The sequence below is a fragment of the Leptonychotes weddellii genome, chromosome 3 (assembly GCF_054177405.1).
Source record: "Leptonychotes weddellii isolate Sample4059 chromosome 3, ASM5417740v2, whole genome shotgun sequence".
NCBI classification, from domain to species: domain Eukaryota; kingdom Metazoa; phylum Chordata; class Mammalia; order Carnivora; family Phocidae; genus Leptonychotes; species Leptonychotes weddellii.
Window position 1 is genome coordinate 14096328 of NC_138371.1, and position 6401 is coordinate 14102728.

Sequence of the window (6401 nt, forward strand, 5' to 3'; positions counted from 1 at the left end):
AGTACATGAGTGGGGGGGTGGAGGGGCAGAGGGAGAGGGAGAGAATCTCAGGCAGATTCAACACTGAGCGTGGAGCCCAATGTAGGGTTCCATCTCATGACCCGGGGATCATGACCTGAGCTGAAATCAAGAGTCGGACACCCAACAGACTGAGCCACCCAGGCACCCCTAGAGAAGGATTTTTAATAAGGAGACTATCTACAAAGTTGGAGGGGTATAGGGCAACCATAAGAGATTATGTGGAAATCTGTGGAGGAGAGCTGCTATGGGGTGGGAAGGGAGAACTTACTGGAACCTGGAAAGAGTGTCGTGTAGATCAGTTGGCTCTAAGAGTGACAGCTTTTGAAAGGACACAGACATCCAGAGGCAACTACAAGGGGAGGGAGCCAAGGGAAAAATATCCTGGCTTTATTTCCCCCCTTTCCCAGCTCCTAGTAGGGCGGTCCCTTTGGCTGAAGCCAGTTAGAAGCCAGAGGGCACAGGAACCAAGCATATGGGCCCATATAGCACCTACTACCCGGAGGGTTGGGTGGGAAGAGTGAAGAGGGTTCTGGGAGGGCCCACAAATGGTAGCTAGGTTCAAGTGCTCTGTTTTGCAATCTTTTCCTGTTGTTCCCAACTCTCTACAAAAGTCAAGCCTTAGCTGTCATCCTAAGGCATTAAGGGAAGGGTCCATGCCCAAGCTGGGGATAAGGGTGCACACAAGCAAACGCTGTTTGCCGATATGGTTTGGTTAGGAGGTGTCACGCACAGTAGCCATCCAAAGTCAGAGGGTTGCCTGAGATGGCAAGTAAGATTCATATGAGAGGTAGTCATCTCCCAAGAATTCCCAGGAGCACTTGGATGAGAGGAATCTAGTCTTAGGCTCCACTTCTTGGGCTTAAGTGGTTTGGGTGTTTGCACTCTAAGAAGCTGGGCGTCAAACAGAAAGTGAGAATGTTCTTTTATAGTTACCATACCAAGAGATCTGGAACATTGGCCTTACCCATATAATTTTATAACTGTTTTAAATTTGTTTATCTCCTCCCTAATTTAAGTTGCTGGAAGAGAAGGACAGTGGCTTGGTTATTTTTGTGTTTCCAGCTTTATTTTGTTCATTGCCAACCTGCCAGATATGTTTATTGAATGTAATCAAATCATTGCTTACTATTCGTGCTTGGTTGTTATGAAGCGCATGAATAGTTAGTTCTTTATACCTTAAATATGATCGGTTCACTGGTTTTCAGCTGTAATTGAGTTAAATACTAAATCCTATAATGTGTGTTTTAGTCTTTATAGTTTGCTGATAATAGAACATGGTTGGTCCCTTGTAAGTGGAAAAATATCAAGAGTGGTGAGGGCTTCAGTGAGTTCATTGCATCTACTCTAGTTCCCAGGGCTGGGGAGATTGAAAAGACAAAACAAATCACAATTCCTACTTAAAGAAGCTCATAAATACACCTATGGATGAATTAATAACCTAGTTTGTAAGACTATTTGATGAAAGCTAAATTTTAGTATACCTTTGTATTAAAATTGAAGAAGGCACTTAACCAAAAAAATCATGGTGTAAATATGATTATACTGATATCATGAGCCTACTTAATAAAATCAGCTCTTTGAGTTCACAAAAGGAATCATTAAAGAATGAACAAAGTTATATGGTAATTATAATCCAGAGGGGCATGTATTTTTTTCAAAGGACTGATAGAAATTTATATCTGGCAACATTTTATTTGTTGGGAGTTTAAGTTATTATATATATTTGATAATAATAAAGCTGCATTCCTTAAAACAAGTTCACCAGCTTAATTTTGTTCCAATTTTTAAAAAAATAAAGACCATAGCTCAACTCTGGAGAAAGTTTGATAAACAGGTTGTTTCCACCAGCATAAGAGACTTTTTCAGCTTTGCATAATCATTTCAGTCTTTAAGTATACCAATATATTTTCACAATCATTCAGTTACATTTATCTTAGTCAGTTTGAGCTGCTATAACAGAACACCATAGACTAGGCAGCTTATAAACTACAGAAATGTATTTCTCACAGTTCTGGAGTCTGGAAGCCCAAGATGAAGGCCCTGGCAGTTTCGGTGTCTGGTGAGAGCTGGTTTCCTGTTCACAGGTGGCTGTCTTCTGGCCGTGTCCTGACACTGGCAGAAGGGGATAGGGATCCTCTGGGGTCTCTTTCATAAAGGCACTAATCCCATTGACGAGAGCTCCACCCTTATGACCTATCACCTCCCAAAGGCCCCACCTCCTGATACCACCATGTTGGGGATTAGATTTCATCATATGAGCGTCGGGAGGACACATTCAGTCTATAGCAATGTTTAAAACTTCTTTAGAAAACAGTGAAAAGGAATTTTAGAGAGAAAAAAGTCACCATTTACACCAATTCCTACATAGTTGTGTCTATTTCCATGTATCCACTCTAATTTTCAAGAATTTCGGTTACCCTCATGATTTAGTCTGATTACAGAGCTTCTTATGAGTCCTTTTTTTGTGCCCAGACTTATGCTCTGCCTACAGTGTACAAGAAATAAAATATTAATAAGAAATAAATTCCTTTATGGGCCGCCTGGGTGGCTCAGTTGTTAAGCGTCTGCCTTCGGCTCAGGTCATGATCTTGGGGTCCTGGGATCAAGCCCCACATCGGGCTCCCTGCTCCGTGGGGATCCTGCTTCTCCCTCTCCCACTCCCCTTGCTTGTGTTCCCTCTCACTGTGTCTCTCTCTGACAAATAAATAAATAAAATCTTAAAAAAAAAAATTCCTTTAATCTGTTTTTTTTTTTTTCCCCAAAATCCAAAAACTTTTTTGTTTGTTTGTTTGGGCTTCTTAACTGACCTCATTTCTTTCCTTCCTCCTTTGTCTTTAACTCTCAAGTTTAACATTGGAAAAAGACATCATCTTGAGAACTGATTGTAAGAAAATGTCTCTGTATGTACTTGCAGACTTTGTCTTTAATTGTAAGTATCAAAGAGTTTGAGGAGTAGTATTTGTGTATCTGTGATGGTCTGTGTAACACTTTAGAATTTCAGGGAATGTTCACATACATTATATTGATCTTCCCACTATCTTCATGAGGAAGGCAGATCAGGAATACAACCCTTAGTCTTCAGCAAGAATGTTAAGCAACCGAAAGGTAAAACGATCATCCACAGTTTCACACTCAGCTGTTAGTGGTAAAGTCAGGAATGCAATTCAGGTTTTCTGATTCTCAGTTTCTGATTCTCTACAACAACATGGATCAAGCACAGTATGGCCTCAGTGGGTTCTTACACACACGCTTAACACTGTTGTCCGTCTCTGCTTACATGATTTAAACTTGTAAGGGAAAGTAGCTTTCTGAGTTTTGTTGTTGTTGTTGTTTGTTTTGTTTTGTTTTTAAAGATTTTATTTATTTATTTGATAGAGATAGAGAGAGGGAGAGCACAAGCATGGGGAGCGGCAGGCAGAGGGAGAGGGCGAAGCAGGCTCCCTGCTGAGGAAGGAGCCCGATATGGGGCTCGATCCCAGGACCCTGGGATCATGACCTGAGCCAAAAGCAGCTGCTTAACCGACTGAGCCACCCAGGCGCCCCAGCTTTCTGAGTTTTATGAGGCATTAAGGAATCATTGCTTCTTCCCATAATACAATACAGAGCCAGATATTGCCAGCTGGCTGATAGAAAGTGAAATGAATACAGTCACTCAACCTGCACAGTATTGACAGCTCAGAATTGCTGTGTAGGTGCAGGTTGGGGCGGAGGAGAGCAAGGAGAATGGGAGAAAGAGAGATCCAAAGCTGCCTTTGAAACTTACTGATAAATGTAACATCTGTTGTCCATAGGACAGAATGATGAACTTGGAGAGGTGGCCAGGGCCCAGTCTGGAATGTCTTATGTCATATCATGTTCACGAGTTTGTGTTTTATTTTAAAAGTGAAGGGGTGCCATGGAAGAACTTGTAAGTAGGAGACCGACAATGTAGATTAGTGATTTAGGTAATTCCTCTATAATTATGATAATTCTATTTTATGGAGCTTCTGCAGAAGTGTATTATCTTAAAAACCTTCACAGCACCATTATCTGATACTCAAAAAGTTCGAATACCTTCCTTTTTTTAAAAAATTTTTTATTAACAGGGGCGCCTGGGTGGCTCAGTTGGTTAAGCGACTGCCTTCGGCTCAGGTCATGATCCTGGGGTCCCGGGATCGAGTCCCGCATCCGGCTCCCTGCTCGGCGGGGAGTCTGCTTCTCCCTCTGACCCTCCTCCCTCTCATGCTGTCTCTCATTCTCTCTCTCTCAGGTAGATGAATGGAATCTTTAAAAAAAGAAAAAAAATTTTTTTTATTAACATATAATGTATTATTTGTTTCAGGGGTACAGGTCTGTGATTCATCAGTCTTACACAATTCACAGTGCTCACCATAGTACTTACCCTCCCCAATGCCCATCACCCAGCCACCGCATCTCTCCCACCCCCTCCACTCCAGCAACCCTCAGTTTGTTTTCTGAGGTGAAGAGTCTCTTATGCTTTGTCTCCCTCTCTGGTTTCATCTTGTTTCACTTTTCCTTCCCTTCCCCTATGATCCTCTGTCTTGTTTCTCAAATTCCTCATATCAGTGAGATCATATGATACTTTCTCTGATTGACTTATTTCGCTTAGCATAATACCCCCTAGTTCCATCCACGTTGTTGTAAATGGCAAGATTTCATTTTTTTTGATGGCTGCATAATAAAGTTTGAATACCTTTCTTAAAGCTGCATGGCAAGCCTTGCTGCCCAGAGAGAGACTGAAGGTGTAGAAGAAGGTGAGTGATGGTCAGTGACGGAAATAGGCAGGTCCTGGCAAAGTATAAAGGGGATGAGTAAGGTGCAGGGCAGATTTAGACAGGCTGGCTTTATCCAGGATAAAGAGCATCCTTTTAAATCTTTCCTACTTAAGTAAGGGAAGGCGGGAAGAACACAGAAGTGTTTGAAGGTGGAGGGGGAGGACAAGAAATCGTGGGAGTTCACCTCTGCTGCCTGTTGTCTCTGAGGCTGAGGGCAGCGGGGAGGGGGCAAGCATTTAATATGGCCTCAGTGGAGCAGTGAGGGCTCTGTCTTGGGACACGGAGGATGTGGAGCAGCCTTGAGGCCCAGGTGAGGGTGGAGAGATTTTCTTTAGCTATGCTTTGTGGCTCAGCTGTAGGGGACTGAGTGGGCTGGAGACCAGATTGATTCTTTGGGGCAGCAGGGGCGGGGGGCGGTTTGCAGTATAGCGAGCAAGGTTCGCGTGGCAGAAATGCCATTGGAGGAGGTGGCAGGGGCTGGGTCTTGCAGGGCCTTTGAGGGTCTCTGAGGCCATTGGAAGTTTTCTCCTAAGTACATGTGAGGCTGCTGTACTACGGTTTGAAAGCAGAGAGAAACACCACCTAAAAGATATTGTTGGAAGGATCATTTGGGAGAGCCGCTTTGGGGGCCAAAGACCAAGATGGGCTTCGCTGCATGCCAGAGAAGAGATGAACTCATCTCTACCTAGGGATCCCGCAGATACCTCAAGCTGCTGGACTTGATAAGGTTCCAGAGCATCCGGAACATTCTTCTTAGACAATCCCCGTCCCACTTTGCATCTTCTAAGTCCTTAAAACTGACATACCGTTCTAAGAGTAGTATTCACAAGACTGTGTAGCCTAATGTTACAGATTCTGGGGACTCCACGTCTAGGTTTGAAATTCTGGATTGGCAATTCAAAAATTTGTACTAGATGTGTGATTTTGGAGAAGTTACCTGGGGCGCCTGGGTGGCTCAGATGGTTAAGCGTCTGCCTTCGGCTCAGGTCAGGATCCCAGGGTCCTGGGATCGAGTCCCGCATCGGGCTCCCTGCTAGGCGGGGAGCCTGCTTCTTCCTCTGCCTCTGCCTCTCTCTCTCTCTCTCTCTTTGACTCTCATGAATAAATAAATAAAACATTAAAAAAAAAAAGAAGTTACCTAATTTCTCTTAAACTAATTTCAAATTCTGTAAGAAAAGAAAAAATGATGATGGTTTCTTTAACAGACTCTGTTGAGGGTTTCATGTTATCTTGCATCTGCCCGGCTAATGGTGAGCAATCAATAAGTGTTAGCTACCTATTAGTAGTATTATTTAATCACATTAATTATCAGGTACAGATTATACAATGTGTTCCCAGGCTTTTAAACTTGCCCATTAATCTACCCAGATTACTAAACTAATGGAGAGATTATTTTTAATGACCATGAATGGAAAAATCACAAAATAGCTATTTTATGTGAATATAATTTATTGGGAAGATGTATTCATAGTTTCTTTTATTTTGTTTTGCCATATATGGTCATAGTTTTTAAAGGACTCTCTGTTACCACTGATAGTTCCCAAAACAATGGGACTGAAGTTATGAACAAGAAAATAATCAGCTGATCTCTGCTCCAAAGAATCT